The sequence below is a fragment of the Cynocephalus volans genome, chromosome 9, assembly GCF_027409185.1.
Source record: "Cynocephalus volans isolate mCynVol1 chromosome 9, mCynVol1.pri, whole genome shotgun sequence".
In the NCBI taxonomy this organism is placed as follows: Eukaryota; Metazoa; Chordata; class Mammalia; order Dermoptera; family Cynocephalidae; genus Cynocephalus; species Cynocephalus volans.
The window spans coordinates 48,582,671-48,608,631 of NC_084468.1; the positions used below are offsets into that span (position 1 = coordinate 48,582,671).

The 25,961-nt window shown below is 38.4% G+C and overlaps 1 non-coding gene across 1 annotated transcript; it reads right to left on the reverse strand.

Annotated features, from left to right (window-relative positions):
- Nucleotides 1-24,382: 24,382 nt before the first annotated feature.
- Nucleotides 24,383-24,490, reverse strand: LOC134386682 (U6 spliceosomal RNA). Its single transcript, XR_010024512.1, has one exon. It is a non-coding gene; the product is annotated as a U6 spliceosomal RNA (small nuclear RNA).
- Between the last annotated feature and the right edge of the window lie 1,471 nt (nucleotides 24,491-25,961).

Here is a 25,961-nt window from a genome sequence, read left to right on the forward strand (position 1 = left end):
CGACTGTCACTCCACCACACCCTGGACTCCGGCCCCGGTAAACTTCCTGTTACTGGGAGGCAGATACCATCTCTGCGACCACCAGTTTGGAAAAAAGCCTAACGAATTTCTGGTTGGGAATAGTGTGGTAGGAGAGTTCCCAGGTCTGCTTGAACCTGCCGGAGAGCAGGCTGCAGGCGGGCACTAGACTCGGTTTATACCGGGGGGATACAAAGGTGAACAAGACCCGAGAAAGATCTACACAGTGCTACAAAGGCACCCAGAGAGACTGGTCGTCTGTGCCTAGCAGAAACCTGGTAGACTTCCTGGGCAAGGCGGTGCTGAGCAGGGTCTTGAAGGCCCAGCTGATAGACGAGGGGTGCAGAAGACACGCTCCAACCCAGCACAGTGTGCACAGAGGGGGGAGACGTGCGGCCAGGGAGGCGGAGACTCGACAGAAACCACACACCCGGTGGGGTCGCCACTGCACGATCTAACAGCCTGGGCCAGAGCACACTGAACGGGGAGAAGTCCTGTACAGAAAGTGAAAGCTCAACAGAGATCACACACCCTGTGGTACGTGATCCACCAGCCCAGCAGAGTACAAGCTGACCAGAAAGGTGGATCCCCGGAGAAGCCCAAGACCCGAGGCAACCACACACACAAGACACTAGAGGCCAACTGAGCAGTCACGGCGGGAGCCATACCAAATTGGCAACCACAGCAACATCCTAGTTAGTCATTAGTCTTAAACCGGTGGACTGTGAAACCCCCTGCCACAATGAATAAACACCAAAAAAAAGACACTAGAAATACAAAAAATCAAGAAAGTACACCACCAAAAGTTAATAAATCTCATACTCTAGATCCTATAGAACAAGAAGCCCTTGAAATAACTGATAAGGAATTTCGAGTGATAATTCTAAGGAAACTGAATGAGATACAAGAAAACTCAGCTAGACATCATGATGAAATGAGGAAAAGTATACAGGATCTGAAAGAGGAAATATACAAGGAAATCAATGTCCTGAAAAAAAATGTAGCAGAACTTGCTGAACTGAAGAAGTTATTCAGCGAAATAAAAAACACAACGGAGAGTTTAACCAGCAGGCTTGTCGAAGTTGAAGAGAGAACCTCTGAACTTGAAGATGGGCTGTTTGAAATAACACAAGCAGACAAAAAGAAAGAAAAAAGAATCAAGGACATGGAAGAAAATCTGAGAGAGATATCAGACAACCTCAAGCGCTCAAATATCCGAGTCATGGGTATTCCAGAAGGGGAGGAAAATGGAGATTCCATTGAAAACATATTCAACAAAATAGTGGCAGAAAACTTCCCAGGTATAGGAAAAATCACAGATCTTCAGATCCAGGAAGCTCAACGATCTCCAAACGTATTCAACCCAAAAAGGCCTTCTCCAAGACATGTCATAGTCAAATTGGCAAAACTCAGAGACAAAGAGAGAATCTTAAAAGCTGCAAGAGAGAAGCGTCAAATCACCTATAAGGGAGCCCCAATCAGGTTAACATCAGACTTTTCATCACAAACCCTAAAAGCTAGAAAGGAATGGGATGATATTTTCAAAATACTAAAAGACAAAGATTGCCAGCCAAGAATACTCTACCCTGCAAGGCTATCCTTCCGAAATGAGGGGCAAATAGTATATTTCTCAGACAAACAAAAACTGCGGGAGTTCACTACCACAAGACCACCCTTACAAGAAATCCTCAAGGGAGTACTGGGTTTGGTTCCTGAAAAATAACTACCACTGCCATAAAAACCTAAGAAAAATCTAAACCCGCTAGTACAATAAAAATGGCATTCATGAAGAGAAAACAAGCTAACAAAAACACTATCTACAACCTAAGGAACCAACAAACAAAGAAACCAAACAGTAAATCAGAAAGCAAGGAACAAAAGACACCTAAGACAACCAAACAACCAATAAAATGCTAAGAATAAATCAACACCTTTCAATAACAACTCTTAATGTTAAAGGCTTAAATTCCCCAATTAAAAGACACAGACTGGCTGACTGGATCAAAAAGCAGGACCCAACTATATGCTGCCTACAAGAGACCCACCTCACCCATAAAGATTCACACAGACTAAGAGTAAAAGGATGGAAAAAGATTTACCATGCAAACAGAAAAGAAAAACGAGCTGGAGTGGCTATTCTTATATCTGACAAAATAGACTTTAAACTAAAAACCATAAAAAGAGACAATGAGGGACACTACTTAATGATAAAAGGACTGATCCATCAAGAAGACATAACAATCATAAATATGTACGCACCCAATGTTGGAGCAGCCAGATTTATAAAACAAACTCTATTAGACCTAAAGAAGGAAATAGACACTAATACCATAATAGCAGGGGACCTGAACACTCCACTGTCAATATTAGACAGATCATCTAGGCAAAGAATCAGTAAAGAAACACAAGATCTAAACAAGACTCTAGACCAATTGGAATTGGCAGATATCTACAGAACATTCCACCCAACAACCTCAGAATATTCATTCTTCTCATCAGCACATGGATCATTCTCCAAGATAGATCACATATTAGGTCACAAATCAAGTCTCAATAAATTCAAAAATATTGGAATTATCCCATGTATCTTCTCAGACCACAATGGATTAAAACTAGAAATTAATAACAAACAAAACTCTGGAAACTATACAAACACATGGAAATTAAACAGCATTCTACTTAATGACATATGGGTCCAAGAAGAAATCAAGCAGGAAATCAAAAAGTTTATTGAAACTAATGAAAACAATGATACATCATACCAAAACCTGTGGGATACTGCAAAAGCAGTATTGAGGGGAAAATTTATTGCATTAAATGCTCACTTCAGAAGAATGGAAAGATGGCAAGTGAACAACCTAACACTTCACCTTAAAGAACTAGAAAAACAAGAACAATCCAATCCTAAAGTTAGCAGACGGAAAGAAATCATTAAGATCAGAGCAGAACTGAATGAAATTGAAAACCAAAAAACAATTCAAAAGATCAACGAATCAAAAAGTTGGTTTTTTGAAAAGATAAATAAAATTGACAAACCATTAGCATGGCTAACAAAAAAAAGAAGAGAGAAGACTCAAATAACCAAAATTAGAAATGAAAAAGGCGATATTACAACTGATTCATCTGAAATACAAGGAATCATTCGAGACTACTATAAACAACTATACGCCAACAAATTTGAAAATCTGGAGGAAATGGATAAATTTCTGGACACACACAAGCTCCCAAAACTGAACCGTGAAGACGTAGAAAATTTGAACAGACCAATAACAATAAAGGAGATTGAAGCTGTTATCAGAAGGCTCCCAACAAAGAAAAGCCCAGGACCAGATGGATTCACAGCAGAATTTTATCAAACATTCAAAGAGGAATTGACACCGATTCTTTACAAACTATTCCAAAAGATTGAAATGGACGCAAATCTCCCAAACTCATTCTATGAAGCAAACATCATCCTGATACCAAAACCAGGTAAAGATATAACCAAAAAAGAAAACTACAGGCCGATATCCTTGATGAATATAGATGCAAAAATCCTCACTAAAATACTAGCAAACAGAATACAGCAACACATACGAAAAATTATTCATCACGATCAAGTGGGATTCATCCCAGGGATGCAAGGTTGGTTCAACATACGCAAATCAATAAATGTGATACACCATATTAATAAACTCAAACACAAGGACCATATGATCATCTCTATAGATGCTGAAAAAGCATTTGATAAAGTTCAGCACTCATTCATGACAAAGACCCTCTATAAGTTAGGTATAGAGGGAAAGTATCTCAACATAATTAAAGCCATATATGCCAAACCCACTGCCAATATCATCCTGAATGGGGAAAAGCTGAAAGCTTTTCCTTTAAGAACAGGCACTAGACAAGGATGCCCACTCTCACCACTCCTATTCAACATAGTGTTGGAAGTACTAGCCAGAGCAATCAGAGAAGAGAAGGAAATAAAGGGCATCCAGATTGGAAAAGATGAAGTCAAACTGTCCCTGTTTGCAGATGACATGATCCTATATATTGAACAGCCTAAAACCTCTACAAAAAAACTGTTGGAATTGATAAATGATTTCAGCACAGTAGCAGGATACAAAATCAACACACAAAAATCAGTAGCATTTCTTTTCTCCAATAGTGAACATGCAGAAGGAGAAATCAAGAAAGCCTGCCCATTTACAATAGCCACCAAAAAAATAAAATACTTAGGAATTGAGTTAACCAAGGAGGTGAAAAATCTCTATAATGAGAACTACAAACCACTGCTGAGAGAAATTAGAGAGGATACAAGAAGATGGAAAGATATCCCATGCTCTTGGATTGGAAGAATCAACATAGTGAAAATGTCCATACTACCCAAAGTGATATACAAATTCAATGCAATCCCCATCAAAATTCCAAAGACATTTTTCTCAGAAATGGAAAAAACTATTCAGACATTTATATGGAACAATAAAAGACCACGAATAGCCAAAGCAATGCTCAGCAAAAAAAATAAAGCTGGAGGCATAACACTACCTGACTTTAAGCTATACTACAAAGCTATAATAACCAAAACAGTATGGTACTGGCATAAAAACAGACACACTGACCAATGGAATAGAATAGAGAATCCAGAAATCAACCCTCACACTTACTGCCATCTGATCTTTGACAAAGGCACCAAGCCTATTCACTGGGGAAGGGACTGCCTCTTCAGCAAGTGGTGCTGGGATAACTGGATATCGTTATGCAGGAGAATGAAACTAGATCCATACCTCTCACCATATACTAAAATCAACTCAAAATGGATTAAGGATTTAAATATACACCCTGAGACAATAAAACTTCTTAAAGAAAACATAGGAGAAACACTTCAGGAAATAGGACTGGGCACAGACTTCATGAATACGACCCCAAAAGCACGGGCAACCAAAGGAAAAATAAACAAATGGGATTATATCAAACTAAAAAGCTTCTGCACAGCAAAAGAAACAATTAAAAGAGTTAAAATACAACCAACAGAGTGGGAGAAAATATTTGCAAAATATACATCTGACAAAGGATTAATATCCAGAATATATAAGGAACTCAAACAACTTTACAAGAAGAAAACAAGCAACCCAATTAAAAAATGGGCAAAAGAGCTAAGTAGGCATTTCTCTAAGGAAGATATCCAAATGGCCAACAGACATATGAAAAAATGCTCAACATCACTCAGCATCCGGGAAATGCAAATCAAAACCACATTGAGATACCATCTAACCCCAGTTAGGATGGCTAAAATCCAAAAGACTATGAACGATAAATGCTGGCGAGGCTGCGGAGAAAAAGGAACTCTCATACATTGTTGGAGGGACTGCAAAATGGTGCAGCCTCTATGGAAAATGGTATGGAGGTTCCTTAAACAATTGCAAATAGATCTACCATACGACCCAGCCATCCCACTGTTGGGAATATACCCAGAGGAATGGAAATCATCAAGTCGAAGGTATACCTGTTCCCCAATGTTCATCGCAGCACTCTTTACAATAGCCAAGAGTTGGAACCAGCCCAAATGCCCATCATCAGATGAGTGGATACGGAAAATGTGGTACATCTACACAATGGAATACTACTCAGCTATAAAAACGAATGAAATACTGCCATTTGCAACAACATGGATGGACCTCGAGAGAATTATATTAAGTGAAACAAGTCAGGCACAGAAAGAGCAATACCACATGTTCTCACTTATTGGTGGGAGCTAAAAATTAATATATAAATTCACACACACACATGCACACATACACACACAAACCGGGGGGGGGGGGAAGAAGATATAACAACCACAATTATTTGAAGTTGATACAACAAACAAACAGAAAGGACATGGTTGGGGGGGAGGGGGGGAGGGAGAAGGGAGGGAGGTTTTGGTGATGGGGAGCATTAATCAGCTACAATGTATATCGACAAAATAAAATTAAAAAAAAAAAAAAAAAAAAAAAAAAAGAACCACACCCCTGACCACATTATTAATCCATTCACTACTGCAAGGTCCTACAGTCCAATAACCTCTTCAAGTCTTCACCTTTCAATTACCGCAATACAATTTCCCACTCTCAACAGTTACAGTGGAAATCAAGCTTCCAATACATGAACCATGGAAGACATAGTTCAATCAATCCACAGCACCAAAATTTCACTAGCAAAATAAGAACCACATCTGGAAAGAAATAAGCCATTTGGTTATTGGTCATAAATACAATGAATTTTAGGCATTTTGTGTCACACACATAATTATGTGACATAGCTATGTCTTACCAAGAAGCATTTTCTGCTACTTTTCATTGTCGCATATATTGCGCACCTCCTGTATTTAATAAAAAAAAATCGTAAATGAAATACTCTGGTCCTTATGTGTTTGATTATTATCATATTCTAGCCATTCCTAATCTTCCCATGTGTAGAAGATGACTAATTTAAGGAGGGAAAATGTATAATCAAAGCTTAAAAAATAATGATAATCGGTCATCTTCAGAATAAGCACTACTTATTCTGAAAATTGAGTGAAGTTACACAGCAGCATCAGGGGACACATCTACTCTATTTATAAATCAAAAGTTGATAGGCAGGCCTTTAGCACCTGAGTGAATATTAATGAGGCTTAATGTCTGGATGCCAGGCTATTACTTTATGACCACATTTGCTGGCACAAGCAGGACTGCTCTTAGTTTTGGGAGAAAATCTATGAGACTGAGAGGATTGATAAAATATTGGAAATAACAATTCAAATAGGGCATACAGCAGATTACAGTGGTCCCCAGTACTCATCCTTCTTTGCTTTTATGTTTTCTATTTTTAAGATTTAAAAAAATCCTTTTATTGAAGTATAACATTGTAGTGGATTGAATTATGTCCTGCCAAAACTCAGTGAAGCTTGAATTGTGTCCCCCAAGTTTTATGTATTAGAAACTTGGCCCCCATTGTGACTGTTAAGAGGATGGGAAATCCTATTATCGTAATTGAAGGGTGGGGCCTTGAAGAGGTGATTGGATTGTAGGACCATGCAGTAGAGAATGGATTAAAAATGGTGGTCAAGGGCATGGTTCTGAGGGCTTTCAAAGAACAGAGAGGAGAGTCTGTCTTTCTCTTCTCTCTCTGCTTCCACCAGTTTGCAATGTGAAACCTCTGGGTCACAGTCACCACCAACAGATGGACTTTAGACTACCCGGTCTCAGGAACTGTAAACAATAAATTTCATTTTCTTATAACTCACCCAGTTTTGAGTATTTTGTCATAAGCAACAGAAATAGACTAACATAGAAAGTATATCCATTTTAAAAATCGAATGCATCCACGCACCCAGATCAAATGACAGAACATTACCACCATCTCAGAAGCCCTCTCATTTCTTTTGCACTTACCACCTACCCCTAGCACACACAAAAGGAACTTGATACTGAGTTATCATAGCATGGATTAATTTGGCCTGTTTTTGTACTTCATATAAATTGAATCATACAGCATTTTTTGTGAAAGTTTCTTTCATTAATTGTATTTTCATCTGTAATGTTGCTTATAGTGGTAGATTATTCATTACCTAGTCTGATGTCAGTGGGAATTTGGCTAGTTTCCAGTTTAGGACTCTTATCACAGCCCTGCTATGAACATTCCAATCCATGTCTTTTTATGACCATGCATTTCTCTTAGGTATTCATGTGGATTCATTGGATCGTGTCCCCCAAAGTCCATACATTAAAGCTTAATCCCCACTGTAACTTTTGAGAGTGGGAAATCCTATATGGCAATTGAAAGGTGGGCCTTGAAGAGATGATTAGAGTGTAGGACCATGCCGTAGTGAATGGATTAATAATGGTGATAAGGAGCATGGTTCTGAGGGCTTTAAAAAGAGAGCACATGAGAAGCTTTCTTTCTGCTCTGCATTTTCTGCCATGTGAGACCCCTGCATTGCCGTAAATCCAACTTCAAAGAAGACCCTCATCAGATATGTTTCCCGGACTTTGGACTCCCCAGCCTCAGAAACTGTAAGCAATAAATTTTGTTTACTTACATATTACCCACTTCCAGGTATTTTGTTATAAGCAACAGAAATGGACTAATACGGGTATATACCTAGCAGTGGAATTGCTAGGTCATGTTTATTTCTGTATCTGTGGATCTGCATATGTAATAAAAACCATGAGTTTACCTCATCCTTCTTTGTAACCACACCTTTTGCCATGTGACTTTGCAGTTTCTTCTCTCCCTTATGTCAGTTTGTCCATATGATTTGCTTTGGTCCTTGGCATGTTACAGGTGTGACATGACCAAAGGCTTCAAAAGCATTTGCTCTGTTGGGCTTGCTCTGCTCTTCCCTCATCATGAGAAGAATATGTCTTGATCAGTCCTGTAGTCCCAGAGGGATGAGAGACAGGTGGAGCAGAGCCAGGCCACCCCTGACAAGCGCAGTCTGGAGCAGCCAACCCCCTGCTGACCTGCAGCTGAGTTTTGGTGAGGTTTACAATGTGACAATGATGTAGCATTAGCTAACTGATATGGAGAATTGTAGACTCAGCAGAAAGATCCTAGCTAATGTTAGTAACCTGAGGGAAATGAGAATGAGAGAGAGAAAGACAGATGGGCAGCAGACATACAGACAGACAGACACACACACATAGGGAGAGAGAAAGAAGAGAAATGTTGACATCGGATTGATAAATAATTCAGTATAAGAGAGCACAATTATTTTGAGGTTAAAGTGAAAACACTGAGGAAAGTCAAAGCCTTAGCACATGAGGAATGGAAACATGAATGCATCTAGAAAAAAAAAGACTCAAGAGGATTTGATGCCAAGGAAAATGACTAATCACCAATTTGTGAATGAAGACGTAAAAACAGCAGGAGTTGCTGCAGGAGAATTCTGTCTCTCCTAAGGCGAATCTTCTTCCCTTTCCCTTCTTGCTTTCTCACCTCTGCCCCTAAGGCAGTTGTTCTCCTGGGGTAATTTTGCCCCCCAACAAGACATCTTTCAATGACTGGAGATGTTATTGATGGTCAGGACTTCAGGGGTTAGTGATACTGTCATCCAGTGGGTAGAGGTCAGAGATGCTGTTAAACATCCTACAATGTGCAGGATGCTACCTGCCTCCCCGCAACATAGAATTATACAATCCAAAATCTCAACAGTGCCAGGCTCGAGAAACCTTGCCATAATATTTAAGAAGTGTGGCCTAATCCGGTGAAGTTCCAGAAGCTTATATAGCAAAGGAAGAGGACTGAGCAGAATTCAGACAGAATTCATTTTTTTGAGAACTTCATATGCATCAAACCCTTAACTAAGTACTAGGCATGCAAAGATGAGAAAATTGCTGTTGTTGTCTTTGTGAAACATATAGACCAAGCAGTGGGAGAAAAAGAGACATTTTTATAAAGCCTTATCAATAAACGTAAAGTTACAAACTGCTATGGAAAAAGATCCTGAGACTTAGGAAAGAAATTTGGCTTAGTCAGGTGGGCTAGAAATGATTTTAATAACAGGTAGCACTTTAACTGGTACCTAAAGAATGAGTTGGTATTAACCAGGTAAGAAAGGGTGGGGAAGGCAGTTAGGTAGAGGGGACAGGATGCTCAAAGCCAGTGTAACTAGAGGGCACATGGTGCATTTGAGGAACTGGAAGCAAATCAGTGTGGCTGAACCACCTGAAACAAGGGCAGGATGGCCTGTGGTGTGATGGGTGAGCAGGCAGGGGCCAGATTATGCAGGGCTTCTCAGGCCTTTTTGAGGATTTAAATCCTCCTACCAAGGGTAATAACAAGCTGCTGAAAGATTTAAAGAGGAGAATGATGTGATTAGATTTGTATGTTAGAAAGATGGCTGTGAATACCCAGTAGATTAAGGTTTAGAGTAGTGGGTGGAAAAACAACCAGGACAAGAAGGATTGGTCCTTTTTAGGGATGGCTGGGAGTGCCAGTCACTTTGGCATTTTGCTCACAAAGGAGGGAACTCATTTGAGGTGATGGGAAGAAAACTAGAAGCTGGAGAGGGGGCTGCCAAGTGAATCAGAGGGCAAGTGAGTCAGAGCTTTCTGATAACTGAGCAGGCACTGGGCAAGGCTCTGTCACAGGAGGTAAATGATCAGGGCCCACCCCTCTTGCTCACAGGAGTGAATAGGAAGCCTCACCTAGTGGTTGTTCTCTCTTGGCTGCAGGTTGTAGCTTGCTACATGGGGCTCAGGCGTAACCCCAAGCCACCTGACCAACATCACACTTAGAGGAGAGTAGAGATATTCATTTTCCCTAACAACTTTTCCCATCTCCTTTCTTCTCTGTTAGGGGCTCCAAGCACTGATGATGTTCCATTATTCACTTTCCTCCATTGCTTTAGTTAACACATTTTCCAAATGGTCATCAGGTCAACTTATTTAAATAAACAGGTATTAAGAGCTTACTATGTGCCTGAGGTAACACAGTGTTTGCGAGCGTGGACTATTGACCAGACTATCTGTGTTCAGTGTGTGTTTTACTAGCAGCAGACTTTGGTAAATTTATTTACTGACCAGTTTCCTTATCTGTAATATGGGGATAGTAATACTACTACCTCATAGATTTGTTGGAGGATTAAATCAATTTATGTATGTAAGAACTGTGCCTGGTAAATAATAAGCTCTCAATCATAGTTAGCTATTATAATAATTGCTTGTTAGGAACTGGAGATAGAAAAGTGAGTATAAATGATCCCTGCTCCCAATGAATGCAATGCACAGTCTAGTAGAGGAGACAGAGAGGAAACAAGTAACTTCACTAACATGATGAAAACCATAATAAAGATAGGATAACTTGCTCTGGAAGTGCAGAAGAAATGCACATACCATATGGATCTCTATCTCCAGTCCAGATCATTCTGCTGAGCTCTTGACCTGTATATCAGTCTGCTTTGTGGATATCACCACTGAATGTTCCAAAGGAAATGCAGGCACCAATATTTATCCTGATGCAGGAGGGAAAAGCTTTAGTGTCATTCTAGAGCCTCCACCTCATTGCTGCCCAACAAATCACCAAGGCTGGCAGCTTCTACCTCCTTAATATCAGCCAGCTGCTTCTCTCCATCCTCACTGTCATAAACTTTGTTCATAACAACTTCATCTTTCCCAGAATTATTGCAATAGCCACCCAGTTGGCCTTCCCTCCTATGGTGTTGTTCCTTCTACCTTGTTATCCACCCTGCACCTTAGGGATCATTATACAGCACAGAACTCATAGGGTTATTCCCCAATGAACATTTAAATGTCTCCCAATTGCTTTAAAGTCCAAACTGCTTAGGCAGCACAGGATGCTCTTTACTCACACACTCTCAATCTCACTTCATGCTGTTACTGCCCTCTTTCCAACAGACACTTCCACATCTGGAACAGCTGGGCATTTCATGGACATGGCTCTGCTCTGCCTCTCCTACCTCTGGACCTTTGCAAAGTTGACTCTGATCTTTTTCTCTTTGATTTGACAGAGACTTTAATAGCGACTTCCTTCCTTGGGATCTGGAAACCTGGGGGAAGAGGCAAAATGCAATCACTCATCCGTAGTAATTTTATTTCTAAAGAGCATATACAAGAGACCATTTCCATTCTTATGCTTTCCCCACCATTTAGTCTTTTCCTTTTGGTGTGGGTGTGAAGATGCAATCACTTGATGTAATAACATTTGAAATGTATAGCTGATCATAGATTTTAAAATTAATATGGAAGATTTACAAAAATACAGAATTTTAGTTTATTAAATTCTTTAAGTTGTAGAAAAGATATGAGACATCTTCAAATCTGTATTTTTTATTTTGTAAATATTGTGCTGATAAATCCTAAAGCTGCACTATGGCAGGTTTGAGTGGAACTGCAATTACTATATTCTCTCTGAAGGAGCAGAATATGTAAATAACAGTCATTCCTTACTAACTCACTTATTGATGATCTCAGATGTGGTACCCTTGGTTCTATGATCTAGGATAATTAATGTTTTCTATATCATGGTTCTTTTCCACAGTGGATTATTAGCCATCATATAACTTCAACTGACTTTTTTGCTTATCTCTTAGAGACCAGGATGATTATTGGTTATTCTGGTTTTCTAAATTTCAAAGTAAACCTTTCTCAAAGCGAACCTACTTTAGAGAATATCAGCTTATACACTTCATAAATTTTTATACATTTTTAAAGAGAAACTATGTCAAGAAGTTTGACTTTTTTTTTTTTTTTGGACTTAAGCCAATGGAGTGATTAGATTTATTAATAAGGACCTTTGGCAAAATAATATTAAATCACACTACTACTTCATATTTTGATGAAGTGCTTAACTGAAAAAAAAATAAGGCATCTGAAAATAAATGCTGAAACTCCTCTATGGGTCAGAAATCTAGTTAATGAAAATCAAAGTCCTCTCTCTAAAGGACAGTTATCCTTAAGTAGCTTAGCTAAGTAATGATCATGGGAATAATAGGCTAGGCTGTGAAAAAGGAGTTAATTGCATTTTCTCACCTTCAGCCAAACAGATACACATATCATAAAATTCACCACTGTACTTTTTCCAGTGTTCAATGAATCACGTTGGTTAAAAATTCCGTAGGACTTATGTTTGGATATGATCATTCATGATTACTGTAATCTTCATAGTGTCATGCAGTTATTTGCAATAGCTTTCACTGGTGTTCTTTGTACTATAATCATACTTTGGAGATGTTATGAGAATACAAGTCTAACAAAATTTTAGTAAATTGTAGAAGTTATGTTTTAATAGTCATGTCACCCAGGTGGTCAAAGGGAGATAGGTAGCACTGTCTAATAGCTCTGCAGAATGGAGTACCTGGGATATAAGGAGGGAGCTCTGATCTGTAGGTGGAATTAGGTGTGTGTGAAGGGAAAGAAAGTGGTGGGACCTCTACAGTGGGTTTTATTTAGTTTCCTTTTTAAATGACAAATGTTTGGTGGGAACATTAATTTTTTTCCAAAGAACATTCTCTCTCATCTACTCAAGTAATTTGTGTTCTTCTGATTATCTGACATAGACCATTTTTCTTATGAAAAAATATTCCTGGCCTTATATCAACAGTGCATTTACCCCTTCTTGCTTGGTCATGCATGACAAGCTCCCATACACTAGCTGACAACACATGCCAGTCTGCTCAAGTAACTTCCCTTTGCCTCAGCTTTCTCACCAGCCCTTAAAGAGGTACAGGAAAAATTCCAGTTTTCCCTACTACAATTCAAAGAAATTCAGAAGAAAGAGGGGAAATTATAGGAAGTTTCTCCTTCTCCATAAAACTTGTCTTTACCCTCCCTAGCTGCATTAATCACTCTTTTATCTGTGATTACAATTATAACTTCAATTCATTTCAATTATAATTATCATCAAACTGATTATTGTGTTTTACTAATTTATAAACATCCACTGCTTGACATAATACTTGGCATATATGCAAGTACTTCAGAAGTTCATGGAAAGATTTATATTATCTTTTAATTATATTTTTCCATGAACTTTTTGAAGTACCCTCATATATCTCATATTAGATACATTTTTTGACCAAACAACCAATATATCTCCGGTACCAGAACTATTGTTGGCACTCAAGAAATACTTTTTTAAAAAAGTAATAATAAAAAAAACAACAGTTAATATTTTTTTCAGCTCTTACTATGTGCCAGGCATGGTGCTAAACAATTTATATGGATTTCTTCATTTAAAGCTTATTAAGAGCCCTATGAGTTGGGCACCATGCTATTCCCTTCTTGCAGACTGAAGCATGGAGAGCTAAAAAAGCTTCCCCCAAGTCACATAGCTTGTAAGTGGTTGAGACTGGAGCCCCAGAGCCCATACTTTTAATCTCTGTTCCAGATAAATGGAGAGAGATGTAAATAATTGTAATACTATGACTTATTACAATGATAGATCTATGTACTTGGCCCATTTGTGGCAGAAAGGATAAATGATCAGATTTACTTGAATAGTCAGGGAAGGTTTCCCAGAAAGGGTGAATAATAGTGGCAGGCATGTAGCATGGTGAGAACACTTGACCTAGTTCTCTTTTAAGTGTTGTCATCAAGTTTTAGTAAATTAGGCTGACCTCATGCAAAACATCACTAAACTCACTTGTTTCTGTTTCCTTATCTGTAAAAGAAGTGGGTTAGATTAGATTAAATCTCATCTTAAACATTTTGATTCAAAATGAATTATTTCACTGTAGTGTGTGCCTTACACAATGTAGACTCAATAAACATCTTCTGAATTTAATCAATTTGAAATAGAGGGAATACATCCAGTGGATGGTATTGCAGCAGCTAAAACCATCATCTGTCTAGACCATTATGCTTTCATTATCTTACATAGTTGTCGTACATTAGTAGAATTTGCCTGTAAAATTTCCTCTTTTGAAATTACCAAATACAGAGACATTATGGTTTATTGATGTTAAGTTTCACATTTGATTCTTCAAGATTTGCTATTTTTCTTTCATTTCCAAGGTGTGCTTCTTGCACTGGGGGATTTCATTTGATCATAATCTATCACTGCTTCACCTGGTAAATTCAGAAGAACCTCTAAGAAAGCTGACTAAACTGCATATATAAGCTGCCATGTATGAATGATGTATGAGTATATTCTCATAGGAGATAGTACACTAGGAACCACTGATTCAATATTAGAAAGTAAATTTTCAGAGGGGCATAATCTATTCTCTTTCTTATGGGAAATAAAGCCAGTGTCCCATTGATATCATCTTGGTGAGAGGAAATATTATTGTCTTTTAAACTACTTTTAAAGAGCCATAATCTCCTTCAGATACCAGTAGAAAAAAACCGTATCTGAGATGTGCTTGGTAACAATGCACAGTTTTCACTGGGAATTGTGTTTAGGGGTGGGAGTAGAGGTTTAGTTGATTATTTGGTTTAATTTATTTTCTCTATTTTCTGTTTTCAATTTTAGTAACTTTTGTACTTTACTATTTCCTTCCTTCTGCATGTTTTGGTTTAATTTACTCCTTTTTTTTCTAGCTTCTTAAAGTGGAAGACTAATGTATTGATTTAAAAAACCTTCCTTGTTTTCCAATATAAGCACTTAATGCTATAAATTTCCCTTTAGGCTACCTTTAGCTACATCTCATCCATTTAGCTATGTTGTATTTTCATTTTCATTTAATTCAAAATATTAACTCCCTGTGCTTCCTCTGTAACCCCTGAGTTATTGGTAGCGGATTGTTTAATTTCTAAATATTTGTGTATTCTTCAGATACTTTTCTGTTATTGATTACCATTTTAATTCTGTTATCATCAGAGAAAATACTCTGTATTATCTCAGCTTTTAAAATTGGTGTAGATTGTTTCTTCGCTGAGAATATAATCTGTCTTAGTGAGTGCTCCATCGTGAACTTGAACACAGAGTTGGTAAATTGGGAGGAATATTGTGAATTGAAAGGATTCCTTTTAAGTCTACAGCCTAAAACAGACCAAAAGTGGGCCTCTGTGCTCTCTTTCCTATGTGCTGTTCAATACGGGAGCCGCTAGCCACATGTAGCTATTTAAATTTGCTAAATTAAATAAAATTTAAACCTCAGTTACTCAGCCACAGTAGCCATAAGCACGTAATAGTGATATATGTCCAGTGACTACTGTACTGCACATTTCCATCATCACAGAATGTTCTACTGGGCAGCACTGTTCTAGATTCACATCCTGATTTTGACCTTTAAGATCTCGCCACTCTGTTAACAATATGAGGTATGGAGAAACCAGTATGAGGAGAAAAGAGTCGGGGAAAGGAGCTTCCTCCATGTGAGGCTTAGGGCAAAACTTGCAAAACCATCCACCTCAAGACTTCTCCTGGCAAGGATTATTATCATGAAGGAGGATGTCATCAGGCTGTTTTGATGGGAAAAATACCAAAGAAGGAGCTACATGGCAAAATAAATCATTCCATTTGAAAGGAAAAAATATTTTTACCATCTTTGTATTATTAACCATATAGTAGCTCTAACAGTGCCTTAATCAGCTTCTGGGACTGGGAGTGGGTCATGTTTGAGGTGGTGCTGGTGAGCTATGAGCTCCTTAGGACACAAATTAGGAAAAGCTGCAGCAGCTCAGAGCCCAGGTGGGAAAGGTTTAATACCTTTATTCCTGATATATGTTGTGTGCTTATTCAATGTCTGTCTCTTCCACTAGACTGCAGACTCTGTTATGGTACAAAATGTGCCAGTTATGCTCACTTTGTATCCTCAGGACCTAACAAAATGCCTAGTAATCAGTGGGCATTCAAAATATTTATGAATGAGTGAATAAATCCTATTTTGAAAGAGGGTTATTATTGTTAGTTATTTTGATAGCGTATTAATCTGTATCAAATTAATAACATTTGTTCCATTAAATACCATTAGCTCCTATAACTTCTCATTACATATTGCTCTCCAATTTTTTATTTCCTAAATGTATGGCAGAATTTTGTATGCTTTTAAACTGGACTGGAGGTTCTTAACTGAGGCTCCACTGAGCCCTAGGTAGTTCACGCCTGGCCTTCAGAAACCTCTGTCCATGTGCATATGTATATTTTTCCGAGGAATAGACGTTTAGATTTTGTTAAATATTCAAAGGGGCCACTAACTATCCCTTCTCCAAATGTTAAGAACAATTTAGATCAACCAGTGCTGGGCATATTTGAAAGGTTACTTTTCCATCTGTAGCATGGTGTAGAGTGAAGAATGATTAGTTGGGATGAAGGAAACCTGAATTCTATTACTTTTTTGCAGTCTCTGTCTGATTGGGTTCCAATTTCATCATATATAAAACGAAAAGAATAAAGATGACGAAAGATGACCTCCATGAGGGGTTATATCTCAGATGTTCTTATGTTTTACAACCCAAGTCACTGGTCTCCCAATAAGCTTGCTGAACTTTGTGTTTGTTAATCCAAAGCAAGTCTCTATTGTTAAGTAAAGTCCAATCTCAGGTCCTCTATGAGCCCCAGATCATTATCTGCCACACTTAAAAAATTATGTTATTTGTCAACTTGTATTTCTATAGGTAATGTTTTATTTTTCACATGTATCCTTCAACTAAAGAGGTAGTTCGTTTCTGACTTCCTTGTTTCATCATAGGCCTTTTGAATTCTCAACATTATTTTCATGGTACCGACTTTGTGTAGAGCAGTGGTTCTCAAAGTATGATCCCATGATCCTTGAGAGTCCCAGAGATCCTCTGAGGGGCCTGTGAGGTCAAAACTAGCTTCATAATAATACTAAGATTTTATTTCATTTTTATTTTATGTTATTAAAAGATTTTTTGTTAGCATATTCATTCTTACAAATCATAATTATTCTTTCATGACTCTTACTGGACCAACCCTCCCCCACCACTCCCTAACCCACTGCCTCCCTCCCCCTCATCTCTATTATGCTTAGGTTTGTTCTCTCCTTCTGAAAGCTCAATGAATAATTGTAGTCCGTCCTTCCTTCCTTCCTTCCTTCCTTCCTTCCTTCCTTCCTTCCTTCCTTCCTTCCTTCCTTCCTTCCTTCCTTCCTTCCTTCCTTCCTTCCTTCCTCTCTCTTCTTTTTTTCCTTCTTTCTTAGCACCCAGTTATAAGTGAGGACATACAGTAATTCTTTTCCTATGTCTGGCTTATTTCATTTAATTTTCTTCAAGCTCATCCATGTTACTGCAAATAGCAGAATTTCATTCTTTTTTAGGGCTGAGTAGTATTCCATTGTGTATATACACCACATTTTCCTTATCCAGTTGTCTTTTTTTTTTTTTTTTTTTCTTTGTCTTTTACGTGACCGGCACTCAGCCAGTGAGTGCACCGGCCATTCCTATATAGGATCCGAACCCGCGGCGGCGGGAGCGTCGCCGCGCTCCCAGCGCCGCACTCTCCCGAGTGCGCCACGGGCTCGGCCCCAGTTGTCTGTTGATGGACATATAGGTAGGTTCCATATTTTAGCTTTTGTAAATATAGCTGCAAATGAACATGGGAATGTAGATATACCTTTGGCATAATGATTTCCGTTCTTTTGGATACATACCCAGTAGTGGGATTGCTGGTTCATATGGTAGTTCTATCTGTAGTTGTGTGAGAAACCTCCATACTGTTTTCCATAATGGCTGTGCTAATTTACAGTCCCACCAACAGTGTAGAAGAGTTCCCGTTACCCTGCGTCCTCACCAGCATTTGTTATTCTCAGTCTTCTTGATAATGGCCAGAATAACTGGGGTGAAATGATATCTCAATATGGTTTTGATTCGCATTTCCCTGATGATTAGTGATGTTGAGCATTTTTTCATGTACCTGTTGGCCAGCTGTATGTCTTCCTTTAAAAAATGTCTATTCATCTGCTTTGCCCATTTTTAGATTGGATTATTTGTTTTTTTACTGTGTAGTTGCTTGAGTTCTTTGTATATTCTGTATAATAATCACTTGTCAGATGTGTAGTGTGCAAATATTTTCTCCCATTCTGTGCATCATCTTTCTACTCTGTTGATGTTTCCTTTGCTGTGCAGAAGTGTTCTAGTTTGATATAATCCTATTTGTTTATTATTTTCTTTTGATGCTTGTGCTTTTGAGGTCTTATTCATAAAGTCTTTGACCAGTCCTACTTCCTGAAGTGTTTCCCCTATGTTTTCCTTAACTAATTTTGTGGTTTGGGCTCTTATATTTAAGTTTTTATAAAATTTTGAGTTGATTTTGGCATATAGTGAGAGGTACAGGTCCAGTTTCATCCTTCTGCATATGGATGTCCAATATTTCCAGCACCATTTATTGAAGAGGGATTCTTTCCCCAATGTATGGTCTTGTTGCCTTTGTCAAAGATCAGTTGGCTGTATATGGGATGATCCTGGGTTTTCTATTCTGTTCCACTGATCTGATTTTCTGTTTTTATGCCAATACCACATGCTGTTTGGGTTACAGTAGCTTTGTGATATAATTTGAAGTTGGGTAGTGTTATGCCTCTGGTTTTACTTATTTTTCTTAGGATTGCCTTGGCTATTTGGGGTCTTTTGCTGTTCTATGTGAATGTTAGAATTGTTTTTTTCTATTTCTGTCAAGAGTGTCATTGGTGTTTTGATGGGGATAGCATTGAAACTGTAGATTGCTATGGATAGTATGGACATTTTTCATGATGTTAATTCCTACAATCCAAGACCATGGCATGTCTTTCCACCTTTTTGGGTCCTCTTTAATTTCTTTCAGGAGTGTTTTGCAGTTCTCATTGTAAGGATCTTTCACCTCCTTGGTTAAATTGATTCCTAGGTATTTTATTGTTTTGGTGACTATTGTAAATGGGCTTGCTTTCTTGATTTCTTTTTCTGCTAGCTTTTTATTGGAGTATAAAAATACTACTGATTTTTGGGTATTGATTTTGTATCCTTCAGCATTACTGAAATTGTTAATTAGCTCTAAGAGTTTTTTGGTGAATCTACAGGTTTTTCTCTAAATAAGGTCATGCTGTCTGCAAACAGGGACAGTTTGACTTTGTCCTTTCCAATCTGGATGCCTTTTATTTCTTTGTCTTGCCTGATTGCTCTGACTAGTACTTCTACTACTGTGTTAAATAGGAGTGGTGAGAATGGACATCCTTGTCCTTTTCCTGTTCTTAAGGAAAAAGCTTTCAACTTTTACCTATTCGGGATGACATTCCCAATTGGTTAGTTGTATGTGGCTTTTATTGTGTTGAGATAATTTCCTTCTATACCTGATTTGCTGAGAGTCTTTATCATGAAGGGATGTTGAATTTTCTCCTATGCTTCTTCTGTATCTATTCAGATAATCATATGTTTTTTTCCCCTTTGTTTTGTTGATGTGGTGTATCATATTTATTGACTTGTGTATGTTGAACCAACCTTGCATGATGAGTCCCACCTGATCACAGGGATGGAGTTTGGATGTCTTGTCCCCTCCAAAACTCATGTGGAAACTTGATCTCAAATGTAGCAGTGTTGGAAACTGATTGAGTCATGGGGCAGATCCCTCATGAATGGATTAATGCTCTCCCTGGGGGAGGAGGGGTAGTGAGTGGGTTTCCACCCTATTAGTTCCCATGAGAGTTGATTGTTTAAAGGACTCTGGCACTTCCTCTCTCTCTCTCTCTCTCTCACTTCCTCTCACCATGTGATCTGCTTGTACCTGCCAGCAGCCTGCCACTTTTCTGCCATGAGTAGAAACAGCCTGAGGCCCATGCCAGATGGAATTGTCCTAGAATTATAAGCCAAATAGACCTATCTTCTTTATAAATCACTCAGTCTCAGGTATTTCTGTTATAGCAACACAAAATAGACTAAAACAGAAAATTGGTACTGAGGAGGGGGGTGTTACTATACAGATACTTTAAAATGTGGATGCAGCTTTGGAACTGGGTAATGGGCTAAGGTTGGAGGAGTTTGGAGGACTTAGAAGAAGAGAAAAAGATGAGGGAAAGTTTGGAAGATTTTAGAGACTGGTTAAATGGCTGTGACTAGAATGTCAATAGAAACATGGACAGTAAAGACCATGTGGATGATGAGGTCTCAGATAGAAATGAGGAACTTATTGGGAATTGGACAAAAGATCACCCTTGCTATACCATAGCAAGGAATTTGGCTGCATTGTGTCCATGCCCTTGGACTTTGTGGAAGATGGGACTTAAGAGTTGTGAACCAGAGTATCTGGCAGAAGAAATTTCCAAGCAGCAAAGCATTAAGGATGCTGCATGGTTATTTCTAACAGCCTATGCTGAGTTATGGTGGAAAAGGCAAGATGTAAAGCCAGAATTTAAAAGGGGAGCAGAGCATAAAGACTTGGAAAATTTGCAGCATGGCCATGTGGTAGAAAAGCAGAGAGCATGCAATGGTGCAGCCCAATGACCATTAGCTAAGATTAGTACAAAGGAAAGGGATTATCAAGAGAAGGAGAAAAAGGTCCTGAAGGCATTGCAGAAGGCTCTGGGGCCAACCATTCCATTTCAGGCCCAAAGGCCTAGGGAGACAGAATGGTCTTGGGGAACAGGCCTGAGGCACCCTCCATGGGCTTGCGGCCCAGGGCCTCCTCGAGAAGCTGCTTCCAGCACCAGCACCCCAGCTGCTTTGGCTGCTCCAGCTGTGGCTAAATTGGCCCCAGGTGTGGCTGGACCCACAGCTTTGGGAAATACAAGCCAGAAGTCTTGGCAGATCCACGTGGTGTTAGGTCTGCAGGCTCACAGAATGCCAGAGCTGGGAAGTCTTGGGAGCCTCCACCCAGATTTCAACGTATGTATGGAAAAGTTTGGGGGCCCAGGAAGAGATCTGTCACAGTGGTGGAGTCACCACAGACAGCCTTTGCTAGAACAATGCTGAACAGAAATGTGGAGTCAGAGTTGCAGCAGAGAAGCCCCAATAGCGCCATGCCTAGTGGAGCCATGAGAGTGGGACTGCCATGAGAGTGGGACTGCCATGAGAGTGGGACTGCCATGGAGCTACCAGAGTGGAACACCAGCCTGGGAGAGCTGAAGTGTGGCCTGAGACCAGGAAAGCCATAGGAGCAGAGCTGCCTAAGGACTTGGGGACCCAACCCCCACACCAGCGTGACGAGGCAGTCGAACATGGAATCAAGGTACCTGATTTACCAGCCTTGAGATTTAATGCCTGCCCTGCTGGGTTTTGGACTTGTTTGGGACCTGTTTTTCCTTTCTTTTGGCCTATTCCTCCCTTTTGGAATGGGAATGTATACCCAATGTCTGTTCCACCATTGTATCTTGGAAGTCAGTAAATTTGGTTTTGTTTTTCAGGTTCACAGCTGGAAGGACTTTTGCTTTTGGTCTCAGATGAGACTTTGGACTTTTAAGTTGGTGCTGGAGCAAGCTAAGACTTTTGGGACTGTTGCAATAGAATGTATCTTGTATGTGAGAGTGACATGAGTTTTGGGGGAGCAGGGGGGGGATGATGGAGTTTGGATGTGTTGTCCCCTCTAAAACTCATGTGGAAATTTGATCTCCAATGTGGCAGTGTTGGAAACTGATTGAATCATGGGGGTTTATCCCTCATGAATGGATTAATGCTCTCCCTGGGGGAGGAGAGGTAGTGAGTGAGTTCTCACTCTATTAGTTCCCATGAAAGCAGATTGTTTAAAGGACCCTGGCACCTCCTCTCTCTCTCTGTTTCTCTCTCTTACTTCCTCTCTCCATGTGATCTGCTTGTACCCACTGGCTGCCTGCCACTTTTCTGCCATGAGTAGAAACAGCCTGAGGCCCGTGCCAGATGCAACTGTCCCAGAATCATAAGACAAATAAACTTCTCTTCTTTATAAATCACTCAGTCTCAGATATTGCTGTTATAGCAACACAAAGCAGACTAAAACACACGGTGTATAATTTTTTTATGTGTTGCTGTAATCTGGTTGTTAATATTGTGTTGAGGATTTTTGCATCTATATTCATCAGTGATATTGGCCTGTAGTTTTCTTAGTTTGTTGTTTCTTTATTTGGTTTTGGTATCAGGGTAATGCTGGGCTTACAGAATGAGTTTGGGAGAACGGCTTCTGTTTCAACTTTTTGTAATAGTTTAAGAGAATTAGTATTAATTCCTCTTTAAAAGTCTGGTAGAATTCAGCAGTAAAGCTATCCAGTCCTGGGCTTTTCCTCGTTGGAAGATTGCTGATTATTGTTTCAATATCATTGCTTGTTATTGGTCTGTTCAGGTTCTCTATTTCTTCTTGGTTCAGTCTTGGTAGTTTGTATGGGTCCAAAAATTTATCCATTTTTTCCAGGTTTTTATATTTGTTTGTGTACAGTTGTTTAAAATAATCTCTAATGATTGTTTGTATTTCTGTGGTATCAGTTGTAATGCCTCTCTTTCATTTCTGGTTTTTGCCATTTGGGTCTTCTCCTTTTTTTTTTTTTTTTTTTTTTTGCTAACCTAGAAAATGGTTTGTTTATTTTACTTATCTTCTCAAAAAACCAACTTTTTTTTTCAAAGATCTTTTGTGTCATTTTTTGGGTCTTTGTTTCATTTTCATTTAGTTCTGACCGATTATAATTATTTCTTTCCATCTACTACTTTTAGAATTGGATTGTTGTTGTTTCTCTAGTTCTTTGAGGCACAGTGTTAGGACATGTATTTGAAGTCTTTCCATTCTTTGGATGTAAGCATTAATTGCAATAAACTTCCCTCTTAATATTGCTTTTGCAGTATCCCACAGATTTTAGTGTGATGTACCTTAGTTTTTGTTAGTTTCAAGAATTTTTTTTTCTTCCAAATTTTATTTTATTTTGTCAATATACAATGTGGTTGATTATTGTGGCCAATTACTGAAACCTCCCTCCCTCCTCCCTCTCCCCACTCCCTCCCAACAATGTCCTTTCTGTATGCTTCTTGTATCAACTTCAAGGAATTGTAATTGTTATGTCTTCTTCCCTACCCAACCGGGTGTTTGTGTATTTATTTATTTATTTTTAGCTCCCACAAATAAGTGAGAACATGTGATATTTCTCTTTCTGTGCCTGACTTGTTTCGCTTAATATACTTCTTTCTGGGTCCATCCATGCCATTGCAAATGACAGTATTTCATTCTTTTTTATAGCAGAGTAGTATCCTGCTACTTTGCTGAAATCATTTATCAACTCCAAGAGTTTTTTTGTAGAGGCTTTAGGCTGTTTGATATATAGGATCATGTCATCTGCAAAGAGGGATAGTTTGACTTCATCTTTTCCAATCTTGATGCCCTTTATTTCCTTCTCTTCTCTGATTACTTTGGCTAGTAGTTGAACACTATGTTGAAGAGGAGTGGTGAGAGTGGGCATCCTTGTCTAGTTCCTGTTCTTAAAGGAAAAGCTTGCAGCTTTTCCCCATTCAAGGTGATACGGGCAGTGGGTTTATCATATATGGCTTTAATTATGTTGAGGTATTTTCCATGTATACCTAACTTGTAGAGAGTCTTTGTCATGAATTAGTGTTGAATTTTATCAAATGCTTTTTCAGCATCTATAGAGATGATCATATGATCCTTGGGTTTGATTTTATTGATATGGTGTATCACATTTATTGATTTGCATACGTTGAACCAACCTTGCATCCCTGGGATGAATCCCATGATTGTGGTGTATAATTTTGCATATGTGTTGCTGGATTCTGTTAGCTAGTATTTTATTGAGGATTTTCACGTCTATATTCATCAAGGATATTGGACTGTAGTTTTCTTTTTTAGTTGTATCTTTACCTGGTTTTGGTATCAGGATGATTTTTGCTTCATAGAATGAGTTTGGGAGAATTGTCTCTGTTTCAATCCTTTGGAATAGTTTGTAGAGAATTGGTGTCAATTCCTCTTTGAATGTTTGGTAGAATTATGCGGTGAATCCATCTGGTCCTGGGCTTTTCTTTGTTGGGAGCCTTCTGATAACAGCTTCAGTCTCTTTTATTGTTATTGCTATGTTCAGATTTTCTACATCTTCTTGGCTCAGTTTTGCACAGGGGCCATGCTAATCTTCCCTGTATCGTTCCAATTTTAGTATATGTGCTGCCAAAGTGAGCATTTGGCTCAGTTTTGGTAGCTTGTGTGTGTCCAGAAATTTATCAGTTTCCTCCAGATTTTCAAATTTGTTGTCATATAGTTGTTTATAGTAGTCTCAAATGATTCCTTGTATTTCAGATGTATCAGTTGTAATATCACCTTTTTCATTTCTAATTTTTGTTATTTGGATCTTCTCTCTTCTTTTTTTAGTTAGCCATGCTAATGGTTTGTCAATTTTATTTATCTTTTCAAAAAACTAACTTTTTGATTCATTGATCTTTTGTGTTGTTTCTTGGGTTTCAATTTCATTAAGTTCTGCTCTGATTTTAATGATCTATTTCCGTCTGCTAACTTTGGGTTTGGATTGTTCTTGTTTTTCTAGTTCTTTAAGGTGAAATGTTAGATTGCTCACTTGCCATCTTTCCATTCTTCTGAAGTAAGAATTTAATGTGATAAATTTCCCCCTTAGTACTGCTTTTGCAGTATCCCACAGGTTTTAGTATGATGTATCATTATTTTCTTTAGTTTCAATAAATTTTTTGATTTCCTGTTTGATTTCTTCTTGGACCCATATGTCATTTAGTAGAATGCTGTTTAATTTCCATGTGTTTGTATAGTTTACAGAATTTTGTTTGCTATTGATTTCTAATTTTAATCCATTTTGGTCTGAAAAAATTCATGGGATAATTCCAATTTTTTTGAATTTGTTGAGACTTGATTTGTGACCTAGCGTGTGATCTATCCTGGAGAATGATCCATGTGCTGATGAGAAGAATGAATATTCTGAGGTTGTTGGTTGTTCTGTAGATATCTGCCAAGTCCAATTGGTCTAGAATGTTATTTAGATCTTTGGTTTCTCTGCTGATTCTTTGCCTAGATGATCTGTCCAATATTGACAGTGGGGTGTGCAGGTCCCCTGCTATTATGGTATTAGTGTTTCCTTCTTTTGGTCTAATAGAGTTTGTTTTATAAATCTGGCTGTTCCAACATTGGGTGAATATATATTTATGATTGTTATGTCTTATTGATGGATCAATCCTTTTATCATTATGTAGTGGCCCTCATTATCTCTTTGTATGGCTTTTAGTTTAAAGTCTATTTTATCAGATATAAGAATAGCTACTCCAGCTCGTTTTTCATTTCTGTTTGCATGGTAAATTTTTTTTCCATCCTTTTACTCTTAGTCTATGTGAGTCTTTATGGGTGAGGTGGGTCTCTTGAAGGCAGCATATAGTTGGGTCCTCCTTTTTGATCCAGTCAGCCAGTCTGTGTCTTTTGATTGGGGATTTTAATCCTTTTACAGTAAGAGTTGTTACTGAAAAATATTGATTTACTCCCAGCATTTTATTGGTTTTTGTTTGGATGTCTTAGGTGTCTTTTGTTCCTTTCTTTCTGATTTACTGTTTGTTTTCTGTATTTGTTGGCTCCTTGGTTTGTAGATAAACTTTTTTTTTTGTCTTCTCTTCATTGTTGCCATTTTAATTTTACTAGTG